Source organism: Marmota marmota, unplaced genomic scaffold (genome assembly GCF_001458135.2).
Source record: "Marmota marmota marmota unplaced genomic scaffold, marMar, whole genome shotgun sequence".
Taxonomy (NCBI): domain Eukaryota; kingdom Metazoa; phylum Chordata; class Mammalia; order Rodentia; family Sciuridae; genus Marmota; species Marmota marmota.
In genome coordinates this window covers 4764790-4780650 of record NW_026000102.1, presented here as the reverse complement: position 1 = coordinate 4780650, position 15861 = coordinate 4764790, and positions in this window count along the sequence as shown.

Here is a 15861-nt window from a genome sequence, read left to right as displayed (position 1 = left end):
CCCGAGCAGCCGCTGCGGCCCCGCGCCCGTCCTGGGGTCTGCATCGTTAGAACTTTATTGGAGGGCAAATGCCAGGAGACCACGGCTCAACTCGTCCCCAGAAAACTAATTTTCACAAAATAACCAGCACCCGGCCAAGCAGCGGAGCATCCCCAGAGCCCCGGGAGGCCCCCACGTGTCAGCTGCTTCCCCAGGGGCGCCTCTAATTGCCGGGCTTAGTTTTGTCTGGTCTCCTACTTAAAGTGGAATCGCCAATACTTGGAACCCTTTGCAGTACAGAAACAGCCTAGGAGAGGTGGCCAGGACTCCCAAAGGACACAGCCAGTGGTCCCGAGCTTGCCTGCCGCTAACCCACCCCATCCTGTGCTTTGGTGCCAGGAGGCTCCAGGAAACAGACCTCAGAATAGAATGCCTGTTTCCCTGGGCCACCTCCAGCATCCAAAGCCCAGCATCGGGTGGGCTTCCCGGCCCTCTCCCCTGGAGACCTCTCACCCTCAGCAGGATGCTGCACAGATTCCCTATGTGGGCTGAGCCTTCGGGGATGACCAGGAGGACTCTTGGCAGAGGGAACTGTGGTGGGTCCTGGACCTTGAGGGCTCCCTGGAGGATCCCTCGAAAGGCTCCCTTGTGCCAATCCCTGGGCTGAGTGCATGGAACCCACTGGTGACCTTGACGACTTGGGGAGTTTGTCATGGGCCGGTAAAACAAGGTGGCCCCTTGGGAGCAGCACATCTGCGCTGCAGCAAGGAGGAGGCTCAAGGGGAAGGGGCTGTTTCGGAGCATCTGCACCAAGAGCTGGCACAGGCTTTAGGAGGCCTGGGGGCTAGGAAGGAGGGAGGTGCCCGGGGTCCCTTTGCAGGATTCTTGTGCAGCTATCGTCCACTGTGACACTGGCAGTCCAGAGAAGAGACTAGCACCTTCCCATAGGCACTTGCAGGTCACTCTTCAGCCTGGTCCATCCTCATACCCACACAGGACGGTCTTCCCTCCCAGAATCTCTGCTTCCTCAGCTTTCCAACAAACCAACAGGGAGGAGGCAGAGGCAGCCAAGGTGGGGATAGATGGCTCTGCAAGGACCCTGACCAGGTTCCTGGGTTCATTCAGTGGTCCGGCTGATCCCAGCCCTACCTGCCATGAGGTAGGGGACCTGAGGGTGGATGGGCTTCAGGGCTGTCATTCTCTACAACCAGCAGCCCCCTCCTCGCCATCTGGGTTTCCACGGGGATCTCAAACCCTCAGCTAGCTCTGGGGAGTTTCCCACGCACGTTACCTGGAAATGCCTACCCTTGGCTCCAGGAAGGTTCCAGGTCCCTGAGTCCTCAAAACCTGAGGTCAGGTCCTAGCCCTTCTGCCCCAAGACCTCAGAGTTCTGGTCCATATTCTCTAGACTCCGGGTCATTCCTTCACCACTGGGGTCCACCTGCATCAGCAGCCCTCTGATTGCCCTCAGTAGCCACAGGGCTGAGGACGCGGGCTCTGGAGTTCTTTGTCACCATGCTCCATGCTTCCAGGTACGTTCTACCTGTCTGAACCCTGGCCTCGTGGCCCTTAGCATTAGTGTGATGGCGCTGGAGGCACACATCTGCATGCCAGAGCCTCGCTCCGGGCTCTCTGTCCTAGCTCGCCAGAGGGACATCTCTCCCAGCTCTGCTCCAAGGCTGTGACTTCCTGGGTCTCAGGAAAGCCTTTCTCTCCTGGTGACTGCAAATCCAGAAGAATCGGTGGGGACCCTGGCAGCTTTCAGGGCTTAGGACTGGGGGTGCGGGGACAGACTCCAGGACAGGCAGTCCCCACCAGGGGCCAGCCACAAGCTCCTCTCCAGGCAATCTGCCCACCTACAGCCCTCACAGAAAGGGTGGGCCTGGTGTGGGGGACATATCATTCTAGGTGGTGTCATGCCCTGGACGTAGCCAGCTGGGCCAAATGTGGCCTCTCAGCCCAACTTAGCCAATCAGATTTGCTCTCCTGAGAGTTGTAGGAGAGGCAGCAACCCCTATGGGGGCCTGAGGTCATGTCGAGTCACTCTGAGTGGATGCAAAGCCTCGAGATTGTTGGGGAGCAGGGACAAGGAGACCTGTTAAAGCAACCAGTCAGTGGAGAGGACCCCAGAGCAGAGCAGGAGGGCAGGAGGCAGGCTACAGGGCAGCTTCCCATGCAGAGTGCTCTACTGCATGCCTCAGTTCCCCAGGGACCCTTCCCTCTGACCCATCTGCTCCTCTACCTCAGCCAGGCCCCAGGCAGATCCCAAGCCTGAGCTGGCCCTCCCTCTGTCCCAGCTCAGTGCCACAGGCTGTTTGCCTGGGCCTGAGACAGCCCAGCCGACCTCCTGGCTCCCTGGTATCCCCTAGCTGGGGAAGCCTGGGGTCCCTCAGCCAGGCACAAGAGCCCACTAGCCAGGGCTGCCCTGCCCCCATCATAGTCATAGGACGCCTTTGGCTTCCTCCCCAACACACTCTCTACCAAAGCAGGCGGCAGTTAGCCCGCACACATGTTTTGTTTGGCTGAGCACAGTGTTTAAAAGAATTTGAATGGGTTGCCAATTTTGAGAAGTCAGGAGATTTTACATAAAAATCCAGATTTCTGGCTTCTCTTGACAAACCAGAGGAGCCTGGAGGCTCTGGAACCGTGTTCCTGAAGGCTCCAGTTCCTGAGCTGTGTCCATCTTAGACCAGCACAAAGCCAGCCACCAGCCGCCAGCCACAGTCCCCACCACTCCCTACCGTCCACACCACCCTGGAGACAGTTGAGTTTCTGACCCCAAACCAGCCCTTCTGGGATCTGTTCCTGAGGACACCCTCTCGTTGCTGACATCTCACCCTCTTTCTAGCGCCCAGTTGATGTTGCTTCCTTCTGGAAGACTCCCTGTTGCAACATGTCCAGATCCCAGAGGCACCACCGCTCCACTCCCCCATCCTGGGAGAGGCCTTTGAACTGACTTATCATTTTCAACTCAGATGGCTTCAGGGACAGGTGATGCTCTGCCTTCCATAGCTGGTCTCACGTCACCATCGCACCCAGGCAGCAGTGTCCAACTCCAGATGGCAGCCACTGGCCACTGCCCCACAGAGCCCTGGCAACGTGACTGGTCCAGAGACTGCCCTTATGCTGCATGAGTAGCACTCACACCTGACCCTGAGGACTTAGTATGGGGGAAACAAGGTAAAATAACTCACTGATTTTTTTTTTAAACCGGCCCGGAGCCTCGTGAAAGCTAGGCAAGTGTGGTACCAATGAGCTGCACCCCTGACCTCACTGATTTTTTTTTTTTCTTTAAACTGTGATCAGGGCTGGGGATGTGGCTCAAGCGGTAGCGCGCTCGCCTGGCATGCGTGCGGCCCGGGTTCGATCCTCAGCACCACATACAAACAAGGATGTTGTGTCTGCCGATAACTAAAAATAAATATTTAAAAAAAATTCTCTCTCTCTCTCTCTTTAAAAAAAAAATAAAATAAACAGTGATCATAAGTTGAAATGGAAACATGTGAAATGTTGGGTTAAGGGGCTGGGGTTGTGGCTCAGCAGTAGAGCACTCACCTAGCACGTGCAAGGCCCTGGGTTCCATCCTCAGCAACACATAAAAATAAATAAATAAAGGCATTGTGTCCAACTACAACTAAAAAATTTAAAAAAAAAAGATAGAAAGAAATGTTGGGTTAAATAAAATACATTATTAAATTCATTTCGCCTGCTTGTTTTTAGTTCTTTTGTTTAATGTGGCTACTCAGAAAGTTAAAATAACAAAAGATCTACTGGCAGAACTTTTCTGAACAATCATTGTCCCTATTGTATTCTTTTATTGGTCCTGGGGGATGGAACCCAGGAAGCTCTACCACTGAGCTACATCCCAGCCCTTTTAATCCCAGCCCTTTTAATTTCTTTTTTTTTTTTTAGTTGTTGATTGTCCTTTATTTATTTATTTACTTATATGTGGTGCTGAGAATCAAACCCAGTGCCTCACACATGCTAGGCAAGCACTCTACCAACTGAGCCACAACCCCATTATTTTTTTCTTTTGAGACAGGGTCTCGCTAAGTTGTTGAGGCTGGCCTTGAACTTGGGCTTCTCCTGCCTCAGCCTCCCAAGTACCTGGATTACAGGTGTGCACCACTATTGCTGCCACCATTGTCCACATTTTATAGCTGGGGATACTGAGTCTCTCTTGCAGGATAGAGAGAATTTCTGAAGGTCAAGCAGATGGTGACAGGCCTGGAACGGGATCCCAGTTCCATAACCCTCCAAGGCTGTGTCCCCAACCACCAGGCTACAGCACCCCCATGGTACCTGGCACAATAACATGAATCAATCCTGCCCATCGTGACCTAAGTGCCCCCTTGCACCTGCCCTCACACTCTCCAGGGGTGCCCCTCTCCTGGGAGCATCCCACTCAGATGACCCTTCTGCTGGGAGAAGGCAGAGCCTCTCTGCCCACTGCCTCCCAACCCCAGGCCTGGCCACAGAAAGGCTGCCCCTCCCAGGAAGCAGCTGCAACCTTGAATACCCCCTCCCACGTAAGCCTAGCCTTCCTGGGAGCCTGTCTAAGCTCGGGCAGCTGCCTAGGCGCTGCTGGGGCTGGACCCCCTCACAAGTGGTCTGGGGAAGGGCAGAATTTGGCCTACATCTGGTCAAATGACTGCTGGTCCTGGGACGTTTGTCACTCCCTGTACCAGACACTGGTTGGAGCATCCCAGGAGACCTGCGAAAGAAATGTGACCGTGGCCCCCTTTCCAAAGCACCATGGGGCAACTTAAAAGGTAGGGCAGTTAAGAGGAACCCTAGCTGGAGGAAGGGGCATGTGCCTCGGCCCTGAACCATGGCTGGTAGTGTTCCTTGGGGCCTGAGATCCTGACCCTGCCCTGTCCACCCACACCCCTCAGGCTCAGAAAGAAGAGGTGGGAGGACACATTCAGAATTCCTTCCTGGGACCAGAGAAACTGTCCACACAGTTCCTGGAGCAGGCCTGGGGCCAGCCGGCCACTTCCTCTGGCTAAGGCTGCCGTGGGCGCCTGCCCATCTATCTGCCTGCCATGGCTTCCTCCCCAGAGGAACCGAGAGTGGCCCATGGAAGAACAGAAGTGGGTTTGAAATTCCACCTCTGGACAGTCATGATTGACACAGGAGCCCCACTCCCATCGTGGGCTAGGCCAATGCGGTGGCCCAGTACCCTCCCTACATGGGCCCAGGCCAGGGGCTGGCTGGCTGGCAGCAGAGGGCTGAGCCCACACAGACAGCTGCGTGCCCTGGCTCACCCACCCGGGATCTGCTCACGTGCTGTTACCCAAAGGCCCTGTGCCACCCAGGGCCTCTCTGCCAGCCTGGGGAGAACTGGGCATGGGCTCATGTCAGTGGGCAGAGCCTCAGTCCTGGGGCTCAGATAAAAGATGTATCTGAGTGTCACCATTCACCCTCCTACCAAACTTTGCCAGAATAAAGGGGACACCAAGAAGGCCCTGCCTCGGAGGGTGGGCATGAAGATTCCGGGAGCCAGGGCTTAAAGAGCCCACTCCGCAGGCCGGGCACGTGTGATCCAAGGGGCCCCAGAGCCAAAGATGGCAGTCACTGTGGAACCCCAGAGGCAGAAGGGATGGGGCTTCACAGAGGTAACTGCAGGCTACATCAGCAGTGGTGAGGATTCCCAGGCAGAAAATAAAGAGGACAGCTGTGGGGAGGGGAGGCTCTGCAGACTGCAACCTCCACCCCAGGGGAGTGCAGTGTTCTGGGGGGCACAAGGGACACAGCTCCCAGGGGGCTCTCTGGCCTTAGCTGGGATGGGCTGAATGAACTGAGGCAAGGCTCTGACCCTGTTGGAACCCCTGCCACCTTACCTGCCTCGGGCAGGCAGGCACCTGCCAAAGTAGCATAAGCAGACAGGGTTCCCACGACCTGCCCCAGCCCACTTCTCACTCCAGGTGGCTTTCTGGACGAGGGACGGACGCGGGGAGTTTTGCCTTGGCATGGCCCACCGCCACACACTCCCTCTCCCCGTGCCACGCCCTGCACAGCCCTGCTCTCCTGCACACACCTCCAACAGTGCCCGAAGCTGGGAGGGTCCCAGTGGGCACCGCGCCTGTCCCTCCCTGCAAGCAGCCACATCCCCAGTCCACCACAGCCAGGGGTGAGTCCAACAAAGGCGCCTGTTGTTCTCCATTCTCCATTCTGGAAGCAGCATTTCCCATCTCCCTGACCAGACCACCCCTACTTGGTCTGGGGACCCCCACCCACTTGCAGCGTGGACTTCAGGCCTAACAATCACTCTCACCCCCAGGCCTCTGGGTTTGGGGAAGGGCCTACATCAGGCTGGGGAAGCTCCATCCTGGAGAGGCTCCTGCTCCTCTGGGCTTGCAGCCTGGAGGCCAGCGCCCAGCCTTAGCAGGAGGCCCTCGGAGAAGGGAGCCAAGGCCAGGCCCAGGTGCTGTGACCTGGTGGTCACTCTGCTCAGCCTCCGCGGGCCAGGCTGGGTTCCCCTCACTGTCCCAGAGCAGTGCCAACCACCAGGCCCACAGCCGGGGCCAGTGCAGCTCAGCTGAACCAGGCTCAGCAGCAGTGACCATCACAGCTGGCCTGGACCAGGCCCCTCCTCTCTGCCCCTGTCTGGTCAGACAGGGGGCTGGACTCCCAGGGAGCTCTGGAGAGAGTGCCCTCAGCCCCTCCTGAGAATGGTGCAAACATTATCCCCGTTTTCTTCACACTGTCCTGGGAACAGCTGGGGTAGAATCTGACCCCAGGCCCCCCACAGCCTTGCCCTGCCTTCCCTATGAGGGGCTCAGTGTCACCATGCCTACTTTCTTCATCTGTAAAATGCAGATAATAGCAGAAATGCCCCACGCCCTGAGGCTGGACTCTGAACATTCCAGAAGGGCTCTTCCCACCACATAGCCCTGAGAGAACCCTGTGGTCTGATCTCGGAGGTGGGGTGGGCAGAGGCAGAGTCCAGTCCCGAGCCCCAGAGCTGGCCACTGTTGCCAGTGTCCTCCAGCTGCTAGTCCCAAGCCCAGGGCAGGGCCACAGGCCCAGTCAGACCACCTCAAGGAAGGAGAGCTCCTTGGGCTGTCCTCTGCCCTCGGGGTCTTCACGCTGGGGCCCCTCTCCCCTCAGCAGCAGCTTCCAGGAGGGGCTCTGGCCACTGGGGGAGCTTGTACCATCCCAGCGACATGAGCGTGGTGAGTGGGCTGCAGCTCTGGCCAGAGGGACTGCCAGAGCCTCTTGGAAGTCCTCCTGGGATGTGACCCGCACCTACCCCCGAGGTCCTCGACGATGTCCAGGGTGGAGCTCCAGGAGAAACGCTCCACGGCCCCTAGCTCCAGCTCAGCCAGGTCGCCAGGCAGGGCCTCCAGCTCATAGGCACCCCGCTTCCTCCAGTAGAGAAACATGCTGAGGCCAGGGCTCCCTGCCTGACCTGCACCCTCCGAGGCTGGCTGGCCCCAGGGACCTGAGTCCCTGAGGCCGGAAGCAGCAAGTGCTGGGCCGTGGAGGGGCCGCAGGGACCACTGGAGCTGGCCTCGGGCAGGCCAGCACAGCCCTCCCCAGGGAGGGGAGAATTCTGGGAGCGGCCGGGGGCCTTGCAGCTGACCAATGACCAGGGCCCCTGCCCCACACAAAGCGCCTTTCTTCCCCTCCCACAGACATTTTATAAATTTCGCCTTCCCGGCCCCCTTGGAGCCCCCGCTGAGGAGATGGGCTGGCCGTCTGGGGACAGCACAAGCCAGGAAAAGAGTGCGATTGTTTCGTGGTCATTTTGCTAAGATAAGTTTTCAGAGGAGAAAAATGTGCTGCCCCAGGAGCAATTCCAGCTCCCTCCCCTGACCTCTGACCTGTCAGCCCCAGCTGGCCCACAGGTCTCTCAGTGAGGAATGGAAGCACCTGTAGGGTGCCGGGGGATGCCCCCAGGCAGCGTCCAGCTCCTTGCCAGGGAGCTCAGACAAGTCCCCAAGCTCTGCTGGGCCAAGTCCCCAAGGGGAGCTTTCAGGGGGTCAGGGGGCAGGAGCTTCTGGCCAGGTCTTTCCTTCCAGCTGCCTGGGAGGCCTGGCTCTCACCCTCTCTGGGCTGGCCCCTCTTCACCAGGTTGCCCACCTCTCTGCCTCTCTCCTCAGACTGTCACCCACGCCAATGGTGGTGTCATGCATGAAACCCTGGGTGGGCTGAGCCTGGGCAAAGGGACTCTGGCCTTGTTAGGGAGCCTCTGTGCATCCTCCACAGTGGATTTGAGGGCAGAAAAGGCTGGGGAAAGGCCGAAGGGCTGGGGTTACAGAGCCATCCACAAAATAAAAATGGTGAGAGAAATGGAAGCCAGCCAGCCACTGCCCCATCTATGTATGCACGGGGTCTTGGGAAAATCACACATTTTTCAAGCTGAAAATAACAACCGAGAGCCTATACTAGGTCTTGGGTGCAGAGACTCCTACATCTATTCCAAGTGACCTTTGCCCTGCCCAATCATTGTGGCTCTCCCCTGGAGGGGGACAGTGTTCTGGTGGCAGAGGAGAACACTGAGGTTCAGCTTAAGGATAGAGCTCACATTTGGACCCAGGACCATCTCACTTCAAAGGTGGCTTGAGGAACCAGAGAGCCACCTGGGGAGGAAGGCCAAGGGCTCAGAGAGCAGTGGAATGGCCCCTTGGAAATCTAGACTTGATGGGGCCAAGAGTGCCCTGCCCTGAGCTCCCACCAGCCTCTGCCCTGTTGCCAGCCTCTTCTGTATGACTCAGTGGGTGAATCTCCAGCCGTCTACCCTCTACCCCAGCCTAGGCAGGGGCAGAGCAGAACAGAGCCAGCACCCCTCTGACCAGACACCTGGGTCACCGCAGGGCTGTGGTGGGGGCTACGTTGGCAGGATGGCCATCTAGGCAGCCTGTGCACCCCCAGCTGAGGGATGAGGTGCCAGGAGGCATCTGGGGTAACTGGAACCATATGCCTGCTACCCCCACCTCCAGCGGCACAGGGCCAGGAAGGACCAGCACAGCTCCCTGGGAGCCCACGGAAGGTCAGGGTACCCAAGCTTGTGTTCAGCGTGGAGGGTCAGACTGAGGCTTGGGGAACGAGACCACCCACTGCCTGCCATCCACTGCCAGCAGAGGCCAGGGCTGCAGAAAGGGGGGGCGTCACCCAACCAGACCCCTCTTTGTGTGGCAGGAGCCACACCAGGTTATGATTTCAGGACAACCAATCCCAGAGCAGCCCCACCCCGGTGAGGGCCAAGGTTTCTTCCAGTGTCTCCTCAGCTTTGGCGTGAACACAAGGAGCACCCCTGAGAAGGCCCGACTCCCAGGGGCCCGTTTGGGTTCAGATCCTGGAGCCTCCTGGGAGCAGGCCCCCTGGAGTGCTCGGTGCTGCGGAGAAGGGGGGGCAGGCCACACTCAGATCTGAGAGCCCCAGTCTCACCATGCTGGCAACCTCACCCCCTAATTTTCTGTCTCCGAACATGCCTCCTCCTCCCACCTCCCTGCTGCCTCCGTCTCCTGCTCTCGTCCCATCCAAGAAGGAGCCTCCCCACCTGGGAGGGCAGCAGGCAGCCTCTGTGGGTCAGAGCTGGCTCCCCCAGCAGTGCTCAAGGACAGAGCCTCAGTGGCCCTCAGGAGAGGCAGTGGACCCTGGGGGGGGGGCTGCTGACTGATGTGGGGTAGCTCTGTATCCCTCTGACGGCTGGGTTGGGGCTTGTCTTGCTTCTGCTGTCCCTGGCCTGGTAATACTGACAACTGTGCTCTGCAGGGCCAGAGGCCACACTGACCACTGTATACATGTCTCATTTAATCCTCTCCTCTGTCATCCCTGTGACAAAGACAGAGACAATAAGGACACAGACCTGAAATTTGTCCCAGGCCACACAGTGCTAGGGCAAGGGGAAGCCATGGCTGTATCCCAGTGCCTGTCACACTCCAGAACTGGCCCTCACCCACTCTCAAGTGCATCTTGGGTCTCATCAGAATACAGCTGGGGAGATGGAGGCCAGAGAGTGGCGGCGGCTGCGGGCTGGAAGGCTGTCCTCCTGCAGCCCTGTCCTGCCTCTCCGACTCAGTCCTCTGGAAGCCCACAGGCTCTGGGAGGGAAGATCCCAGGGGACAGGGACCAACTGGCTCATGCCTGCCCCTGGGGCTGTCCTTCGGGGGCTGGAGGCCTCGCCCCAGCAGGGAGACCCCAGGGGTTGCCTCTTATTTCCACTGAACATGGGCCAGCCTGGGGGAGCCGGAGACAGGGGCTGCCTCTTCCAGTTCCTGGCAACGGTTGGGACATGAGGAGGGGTTGGGTCCTCTGCCAACCACAGCTGCTTCCTTGAAAGCAGAAGTGCCTAGTGAGGGCACGGCAGGATCCTGCCGACTAAGGAACCAGAAGAGGAAGAGGAGCAGGTGGCACGAGCTGGCCAACAGCCCCCACACCCGCTGTCTCCCAGAAAGCTTCCACTGAGGAGAGACCTTGGCCCTGGCCCCCGTCCTGCCTGAGCTCACAAGCCAGGGCCCCCGGGACGTCCTTTCTCCTTTCAGCCATCTGGATGGCCCCTTTCCCACTGTGCTAGGCCCCAGGCCCCTCAGGGCAGCTCCGCTCAGGGTAAGAACTGGCTCAGAACTCTGCCTCTGCCCCACTAACTGGGTAGCCTTGCTGATGGGTCTTGAAGCCTCAGATTCTGCATCTGTGAAGTGGTTGAGAGCCCCCTCATGTCAGCTCTGCGAGACCCTGAACAGGGCTTTGAAAGGAGACTGGCAGAAGGCAAAGTCTCACCAGGAGGTGGTGAAGACTGGTGGGGATCCTGGCATCTTATCAAGCGGCCCCACCTTCCTAGGCAAGGCCCATTGACTGTTTGTGGTCCCCTGAAACCTCCAGGGGCAGGTGGCCACATGCCATCCTCCCCCTCTCAGTGTCTGAGGAAGCCTGTCTGGACCTCCAGGGCAGCTCAGAAGAGCCAGCTACCTGAGTGTTGGCGGGGGCCATGCCCAGCGCCAACCGCCCAGCTTGCGTGAGAGTCTGCTCCACAGGCTGCTTGCCGTGAGTGCCCCAGGCCAGGCTGCAGAGCTGCTAGGAATGGTGTCCTGCCAGAGCCCTGTTATATACCAGCCACCCGCCTCTGGCTCTCCTGCCTCTGTCCCTTTGGGCAGGCCCCCACAGGACCCCAAACAGACCCCCAGCTCCAGGTAAAGAGTGGAATCCACCTCTACATTCTGGAGACCTGTGCCAAGGGCACTCCAGGACTGACTCGCTGGTGACCCTGGTGGAGTCTGGGTGGGTGGAGGCCAACTCCATCCAGCAGGCAGTGTGCCCAGGCTTGGCACCTGCAGGAGGGGTCGAGAGCAGAGCCCTCCCCTCCAAATTCATTCAGACGCATGGGCCTCAGGCCTCAGTCAGCTTGTGGGCTCCTCAGTTTGGAAAACACAGGTAGAAACCTGGCCACCCCGCCTGGCCTTGAGCCAGCCCTTCCCTGCAGCCTCAACCATTCCCCGGCCCGGCCCCATCCCCTCCCCTCCAACAGCCTCCTTCCAGCCTCCAAAAGGCCCATTCTAGCCCTGGATGTTGTTGAGGGTGGACAGACAGAGGGCAGCAAATGCCACCTCGGAGCACGGTCACTGACACACTCAGTTTCCTCCTCTGTAAAATGGGGACAGTCCTGAGACACCTGACCAAGGTAATGAGAAACGAGGCCCCCACCTGGAGCAGAGGAAGCCTGAGGATCTGAGAGGGGGGCCCTCATTCCTGCACTGCCCAGATACCTCTGCCAACCCCGGAACTGAGGCATGTGGGGTGGAGTGCAGGGGCCACAAGACCCAGGCTGGCAGGTCTGGGCGGGCTTCTCTGGACTTCTGGAGTGGGCACCACAAGCTGCCTAACTGCAGTGCCCCAGGTGGCACCCCACACTGCAGGGTGTGACCATGTGGCCCAGCACCCCCCGTTGGGAGAGGAGCGGACGAGGGTCCTACAGGTAGGGAGGCAGAGCCAGGCCAGGCGGCCAGCCTTCTGCTCCTGAACAGTCCCACTGTGTGTGCCCTCGGAAGCAGGGGTTCCTGCTGGGCCAGAGACCCTGTCTGTCCTCTTTCTTTCTTTTAAACATCATTTCCACTCTTTTTTAAAATATTTTTTGAGTTGTAGTTGGACACAATACCTTTATTTTTTTTATTTTTTAAAAAAAATAACACACGAGGCAAGTGCTCTACCACTGAGCCACAACCCCTGTCCCTGTCCTCTTTCTTGACTCCTAGCTGGGCACATGCCAGAGATACTATATTTGCCAAATCAGTCCCTGGAACAAAAGCCTTTGAGTGGCATCTCCTTTAATTTGCCTAATGTTCCTTTAGTTGGGAGCCTATCACCCCATCCCATAGACCAGGAAGCTGAGGCTCAGAGGGACCTAGAGACTGCCCAGGTCAGCTGGAGGGGGTGACGGGGCACTGCAGTTAGGCAGCTTGTGGTGGCAGAGGTATCTGGGCAGTGCAGGAATGAGGCCCCCCCTCTCAGATCCTCAGGCTTCCTCTGCTCCAGGTGGGGGCCTCGTTTCTCATTGCCCGGTCAGGTGTCTCAGGACTGTCCCCATTTTACAGAGGAGGAAACTGAGCTGGGACCACACAGTGGGTGGCCCATCCAATTTACCTCAGTGGCTGGAGGTCTACAGAGCTGCAGGGTCCACCCCAGGCTCAGCCAATGGCCCTTCCTGCCCCTCCCTGCTCACTTCCCTGATCCTGGAGGCCTCAGAGGCTCAGGTGGCTCCTCCCTTCCCTGGGTGCACCCCTGCCTTGGACTCTGGGGACACATCAGGCTTCAAGAAACTTCCTGGCCTTTGAGTCCACTGGCCAAGGGCTTCAAGGAAGTTGGACCCCTCCTGACCACCTGACTGGGCATGGGGGTGGGGCAGCTGTACAACAGATCCCTCAGACCCAGGAGTCTCCCCAGAGGCAGTAGGGCAGGCAGGCAGTCACTGTCCAAGGCTGGCCTGACCACTCTCACCCACCCATCCACCCACTGCAGCCTGGGGACAGGTGTAGCCTGGGGCAGGCTGACTGTGCTTCCAGAATAGCTCCACTCCAGCTGCTGGCCTGCCCTGGCCCAGGTTCAGGCTACCACTAACCTAGCCTCACTCTTGTCCACTCCAGAACCAGGCAGATCACCTGGGCTCAAACCCCACCTCCCTTGGCTACACCCCCTTGGGCAAGTTGCTTAACCTCCCTGGGCCTCAGTTTCCTTATCTGTACAGTAGAGGTACTCAAAAGGCCACCTCAGAGTGACGCTGGGAATTGAGTGATTTAATACAGAAGGGCAACCTTTACACTCAAGGACACACATGGTGGAGGCTCCAAGGACAACAGACAATAATCACAGCAAGGTCAGAATGCAAATCTGAAAACATCTCAGCTTTGGTTTAAAACCTGCTCCTAGCCAGGTGTGGTGGCGCACACCAGCAATCCTAGCTGCTCAGGAGGCCGAGACAAGAGGATCACAAGCTTGAGGCCAGTCTCTGCAACTTAACAAGATGCTATTTTAAAATAAAAAATAAAAAAAGGTTTGGGTGGGCTGGGGTTGTAGCTCAGTGGTAGAGCACTTGCCTGGCATATGTGAACCACTGGGTTAGATTCTTAGAACTGCATATAAATAAATTTAAAAAAAGGTCCATTGACAACTTATTTTTTTTTAGAGAGAGAGAGAGAATTTTTTAATATTTATTTTTTAGTTTTCTGCAGACACAACATCTTTGTTTGTATGTGGTGCTGAGGATTGAACCCGGGCCGCACGCATGCCAGGTGAGCGCGCTACCGCTTGAGCCACATCCCCAGCCCCCATTGACAACTTAAAAAAAAAAAAGAAATATATATATATAAAAGATTTGGGGATGTGGCTTAGTGATAGAGGGCCCCTGAGTGGAGGCGATGGCTCCTCCCACCAGTCCCAGGAAGTCCTTGGGGTCCGATCTACTCCAGATGATGGTGAAGAGGGTTGTGCTTGCTCCATCTGGTGCAGGAGCCCCAGGAACGCAGTTGGCTTCCTGCTCTCCTGAAAGTGGGGCCCAGGACCAGTCTGGCCTGGAGCTGATGCTTGTTGATTTGAACTTGAACCTGTTCACAGTTAATGTCTCTTGCTGGGCTGACCTTCAGATTCCTCAAGGCTCGGTCCAACTGGGCTCTGCCCCACCCTTGTGGGTGAAGGTAGCAGGGCTCCTGTGACCTCCAGGGAGGACTCTGGCCAGAGGGCATCTCGCGGGCCTGGACACTGGCCTGGCCCGGTCTGGCCGCTTCCCCTGGAAGATCGAAGACCCAGCACTGGGGAGAAATCCTTGGGCACCAGAGAGCCCTCAGCTTGGGGTGGAGGAGAGGAGGAGAGTGGGGCCTGCTCCCCAGGAGGGCCATGTCCCAGGCTCGCTGCCAGCTTCCAGCCACGCAGACTTTCTTTTTTTTTTTTTTAACGCAGACTTTCTTTTTTTTTTTTTTAAAAGAGAGAGAGAGAGAATTTTTAGTTTTCGGCGGACACAACATCTTTGTTTGTATGTGGTGCTGAGGATCGAACCTGGGCCGCACGCATGCCAGGTGAGCGCGCTACCGCTTGAGCCACATCCCCAGCCCATGCAGACTTTCAAACCTGGCCAGACAGACTGAGAGCCTGGGCCTCGGGAGGCCAAGCCGTCCAAGGAACAAAGGCTTCTGAGCCAGGCTCCCAAGCACAGAAGAGACTGTCCAGACTTAGGCCAGCTGGGATTTCAAACATCCCCACTGCTGGTGCACTGGCCCTGCTGGTTGGAAACTGTCCTCGCTGTCCCCCAGATCTGCCCAGGAGAGACCCAGGATCTCAGATAGGCCTTGTCTTCCTGTCGGCCCACAGAAGTCAAGGGCCCCTCCTTGCCTGAAGCCCAGGACACAGGTACAGCTTGTGGAGGCAGTTTCTGGGCAAGGCAGCTGCTGGGCCTCAGCCGGTCTTGGCATTGCAATGCAGGCGGCCCCCACGGCCTCAGGCCAGACTCTGAGAGGTTCTGCCTGGGTCCTGTTCATTTATATACCTCAAGGGATATAAAGGGGTTAGAGGGACAGAATGGGTCTTTGTGTGCACGTGTGCTTGCACATTATTCTAGATATTGCTTCTCTGAGAGAGGTGACTTTGGCAGAGCCTGGAATGACATGAGGGAACCAGCCAGGCATATATCTGGGATAAGCACCGCAAGCTGCAAAATCAGCGTGTGCAAAGGCCCCGAGGCAGAGCTGTATGTCGTGTTTGAATGAAGATGACCGACTGTTGCAGTCTGCCCTGGACCAATAGGAGTTCCAGAACACAGGATTTCAGTTAGAAAACCAGGGTGAGTTTTGGTCACCCTAAAGAAGGAAACACACAAAAAATAAAATAAGAGCCAGCACTGTGGCACATGCCTGTAATCCCAGCAGCTCAGGAGGCTGAGGCAGGAGGATCATGAATTCAAAGCCAGCCTCAGCAAAGGCGAGGCGCTAAGACCCTGTTTCTAAATAAAATACAAAATAGGGGGCTGTGGCTCAGTGGTAGAGCCCTCGCCTAGCATGTGCGAGGCCTTGGGTTCAAACCTCAGCACCACATATAAATAAATGTGTTGAGAGCCACAGTTTAGTCGGAATGATGCCTGGCATTTTGCTAGAGGGAATGGTTGAAAGGTGACCCTGGAATAGGGCGGCTCCGGGATTAGGGCGGATCCTGCTGCCTCCGGGGTGCCTGCTACTTTGGAGTTCCCTGTTGAGTTCTCGTGGGGTTCCCAGAGAATTGGCGCACGGAGCCCGGTGGAGGGAGTGTGTTCCCGGGAAGTGTGTGTAGAGTGCCGGTGAGAGTTCGGGGAATAAAGAGTTGCTGTTTGAACCTACAAGGCTTTGTGGCGGCTCGGTTATTTTGTGCCCAGACAGACTGTGGCACAAATGAAGAGAGAGTATTGGGTCCAGCTACAAA